This window comes from Mus caroli, chromosome 1 (assembly GCF_900094665.2).
Source record: "Mus caroli chromosome 1, CAROLI_EIJ_v1.1, whole genome shotgun sequence".
In the NCBI taxonomy this organism is placed as follows: Eukaryota; Metazoa; Chordata; class Mammalia; order Rodentia; family Muridae; genus Mus; species Mus caroli.
In genome coordinates this window covers 142,266,333-142,271,129 of record NC_034570.1, presented here as the reverse complement: position 1 = coordinate 142,271,129, position 4,797 = coordinate 142,266,333, and positions in this window count along the sequence as shown.

Sequence of the window (4,797 nt, the reverse complement as noted above, 5' to 3'; positions counted from 1 at the left end):
GGAAGAGCAGTCGGGTGCTCTTACCCACTGAGCCATCTCACCAGCCCTGTGCTGTCTAGTCTTATATCAACTTACCATACAAACCAAGAATTATCTGAATTGAGAAAATGCCTCCATAAGACTAGGCTATAGACAAGCCTGTAGGGCATTTCTTAAATTAGTGATTAATAAGGCCCAGCCCATAGAGTGTGGTGTCATCTCTGGGCTGGTAGTACTGGGAATTATAAGAAAGCAGGCTGAGCAAATCATGGGAAGCCAATCAGCAGACAAGTAGACAGCACCTCTCAGTGACCTTTGCATCAGCTTCCACCTCTAGGTTCCTGTCCTATTTGAATTCCTGTCCTGACTTCCTTCTATGATTAACAGTGCTGTGGAGTGTAAGCCAAGTGAACCTTTTCCTTTCTAACTTGTTTTTGGTTATGGTGATTCACTGAAGCACTAGAAACCCTACCTAGGACAAATATCCTAGCCATATAAGAACTAGCCCCTGAACTATATGCCCAAAATATGACATGCATTTGCTGCATTTATCTGAGACATTCCACGTGCCGTGTTAAAGGGAAAAAAAGCTGCAACAAATATCCTTTTGCAGATTTTAATTGGCTTTATTTGCAAGTTCTCAAATCAGACATGAGTCTAGACTAGAAACTGGTTCAGAATGTTCCACTTCACCACTTAGGCAGGGTATATTTATAGCCAGAGGAATGGAAATAATGTACGGAACACGGAAAGGAGGTGCAGACATAGCCCAGCTGTATACAGCTTTGCTGCATTATTGGAATGTTTGAACAGTTGGCCACTGAGGCTCAGCTAGTTTTTGTAAGAGTAGGCAACAAGCCATTTGCATGATACAATGTGCATAGAAAAAACTTTAAGTGAAATTGAAATCGAGAGCCTGCTTTAGATTAAACTCCACAGGGGAAAGCCTTTTTCTCAGCATAAACATACTTGACAGTGGCTTCGATCTAGCTTAGTAGACTGGTTGTTCCTTCTGCGTTTGAGGATCAAATCTAGCCTTCTGTGATGTCAATCTAAAAGATATGCTGAGGCACAGCAAATATGAGAGCAGAGAGTTTGTCAGAGCTAGAATGAGCAGAGGAAAACAGGAAGAAAAGAGAAAAAGGCAGAGTTGAAGATGTTACATGGGTATAGTGTGTGTTACACAATCATTGATTCTGCGTTGGGATCCTCAGCACCCAGTATGGTGAACATCTGTCATCCTGCTGCAGGTAGACAGAGGCATGAGGATCCCTGGCCAACCATCCTAGCCAGTTGGTGAGCTCAACACTCAGTAAGAGACCCTGCTTAAAAAATTAAAGTAGATGCTGTTGTTGTGTTAAACAGCCACACTGTCAAACTGGCTTCTGTATCGGTTACTTTTCTACTGCTTCAATAAAACACCATGTCCAAGGTAATCTGGAGAAGAAAGCATTTATTTGAGCTTATGGTTCCAGAGGGCCAGACTGCATGATGGCAGAGTAGAGGCGTGGTGGCAGGAGCAGAAAGCTGAAGACTCACATCTTGAACAGCGTGCATGAAGTAAACAAAGTGAACTAGAAATGGCACATGTGCAAGGCAGTGGTGGCACACGCCTTTAATCCCAGCACTTTGGGAGGCAGAGACAGGCAGATTTCTGAGTTCGAGGCCAGCCTGGTCTACAGAGTGAGTTCCAAGACAGCCAAGGCTACTCAGAGAAACCCTGGCTTAGGGAAAAAAAAAACAACAAACAGAAATGGCACATGTTTTCCAACTCTTACGGCCTACCTCTAGCTGCATCCTTCCTCCAACAAGGCCACATCTCCACAACCTCCCCAAACAGTGCTGCCAACTGGAACCATATATTCAAATACTATGGGACTATGGGGAACATCTCATTGAAACCACCATGCCTTCTAAAGTGCCCTTATTTATGTTTATTTCTGTAGATTTGGGTTCCTGTTAACTTTGGTCAGAGGAGCTTCTCTTTCTGGTAGCAGGTAAGGCAGAGACTCCTACCTGACGGAGATGCTCCATGGGTTGACCAAGCCAGCTCAGTCAGTCAATGGGGTTTTCAGGGAGGGAGCAAGGACTGAAGAGAAAAAGACAGTTAGGAAACACTATAACGACTTCAGCCACTTCAGAAGCTGAACCGGGTTTATTTGTTTTAATCTGCTTTTATATCATTCTAGGTACATACAAAGAATATGGTCAGTCGTAAGTAAACAAAGTAGTCAAAGAACAATGCATAAAGCCGGGCGTTGGTGTCCCATGCCTTTAATCCCAACACTTGGGGGGCAGAGGCAGGAGAATTTCTGAGTTCGAGGCCAGCCTGGTCTACAAGGTAAGTTCCAGGACAGCCAGGGCTACACAGAAAAACCCTGTCTCGAAAAAAAAAAAAAAAAAAAAAAAAAAAGAAAAAGAAAAAGAAAAAGAAAAAAAGAGAACAATGCATAAACAAAATAATCAAGGAACAAACAAGGCAATATTCAAAGTAATCAAACACGGCAACAAACAAAGTCCTGTGGTCACTATGTCTAGGAGTTTATCAGGATGGCCAAGATACAAGGCATATAAAGCCTACTTCATTGTCCTAGTGTAATGTCAAATTCCTGCCAAATTCCTAGAAGTGGTCCCCAAAGCTCTCCACAATGGATAAAGTGTCAAATATAACTATGAGAATCGCCTATACTAACGTTCCTCATGCAAGGCTCGGGGAACATCAAGAAAGAACAGGCAGAAAGACTGCAAGAGATGACAGATGAGGATGGCTGTAATAGCTGTAACAAATGAGCAGACTTCTCGGTGTGACATTGCTGCACACACCAACCTGCTGGTACATGCACAAGACCAAGCTCATCAGAATTCCAGCATGGATTACAGAGGGGCCTCCACCCTTGGGAGAGGAGCTAATAGCAATTGACGGTTTCTGAGGGAAAGCGGTTAATTTTCCTTTGGGGAAGTAGGTTGCCTGTGCCCCAGTGGATGGCCCTGTATCCATGCACAGATGGCAACAGTGATTGGACTCGGGGTTATTAATGTCAACACAGAAGAGGAGGTCATGAAGCTGGGAGAGTGGCAGGGTTGGGTAGGGCATTGGCGTGTGTAGACTGACAGTGTAACTGTCCCACGTTATGGCAAGGGGAAGATAATTGTAGATCTGAGAAAGAGAACAGCCAGAGGCACCTGGAAGAGTCCAGAGCAGAGAGAAAAAGTAGCAGACTGGACATGGCCATGACAGAAGTAGGAACAGAGCAGAAGGGGGAGAGAAAGAAGGGAAAAGGCCAGTCAGGAACGTGTGATAGAATAAGAGGAGGGAAAAAGAGAGTGAGTGGGGACAGAGAGAGAGAGAGAGAGAGAGAGAGAGAGAGAGAGAGAGAGGAGAGAGAAGGAGAAGGAGAGGAAGAGAGATAAAAATAGCCAAAATAGCAGGGTTATAAGGAGAATGAGAGGCTTGGGGGAGGGAAGCCTGTGAGTTGGAGGGAGGTTAGGGGAGCAGAGGAGGTGAGAAGAGCTCAGATGCTGGCATGGCCTCTGAAATGTGTAAGTTGTACTTGTGATGCTGAACCTGGAGGCCAGCATGGCCTTTGATATACTCCTAGGCACCATAGAGAGCCATTCATCCTTTTTGACTTTTGGAATTTTGTGAAACGGAGTTTCCTTTGGACCTGACATAGGGGATTTTGGGGGTGGGGATAATGGCAGGTAGATATGATCACAATGCACTGTGTAAATGTATGAAGCCTCAAATAATACATAGAAATACTATCTTAAAAAGGAAGGTGGAGATTAGAGGAAGCCATCTGGCTTTGACTCTGACTTCTGCATAAAAATACAGACACAAGCATCAGCACACACATCAAGACAAACACACATCAAGACAAACACAACACAAAAACCAGGCTGACAAGGAGTTAAGCACTGTGTCATGTGGAAGAAAAGACAACTGCGTAGAGAACAGGCACACTGTGGTCTTTCCCATTCTAGAAAATGGTCAAATGAAAGCGAGTGGTTGGATGTGGTTAAAGAGCACGAAGTCTGGGAACTAACGCTGTATCCTACGAGTAACAGAATTTAGGGCTGGGGTAGCAGCTCCAGTTAAGGAGGTGAAAGGACACGCTGTTCTAAGGAAGGTGAGGCCCTCCATCCTGCAGAGAAGCTCCTTAAGTTCCAAAAGTAAACAACCCAGAGGCTTCCTTCCTCTCTCTGACCCCCTCCCTGCTCCTCAGGTAGCCCTGAGTATCCTGGAACTTACTATTAGACCAATCTGGCCTTGAATTTAGATCCGCCTGCCTCTGCCTCCCCAGTTCTGGGATTGAAGATGGGCACCACCTCCTGGCTATATCAGTAAAGATTTTAAAGGAGAAAAAAAAAAAAAAACCAAAAAACCAAACCAAAACAAACAAACAAAAAAAAAACAAAAGCCCTTTAACTGCAGAGGTTTGTTTGATGGAATAGTTTCTACATATTAGAAAACCAAAAGCTAGAAATTACTAACATCTTTTAGTTTATATTTGAAAATGAATATTACACACTCTCACAGGAATATACAATGTTATTAACTGACTGGTTACAAAATGGTTACAAAGAAACAAGTCTTAATGATTACTATTTATTTCTTTTTCAAGGGGGGGGGGATGCTAGGGGGTGGGGGTGTTTCTCTGCATAGCCCTGGCTGTCCTAGAACTCACTCTGTGGACCAGGCTGGCTTGGAACTCAGAGATCTGCCTGCTTCTGCCTCCCTGAATGCTGGGATTAAATGTATAAACCACTACCACCTGGCCCCTTTTCTCCCTCTCCCTCTCCCTCTCCCTCTCCCTC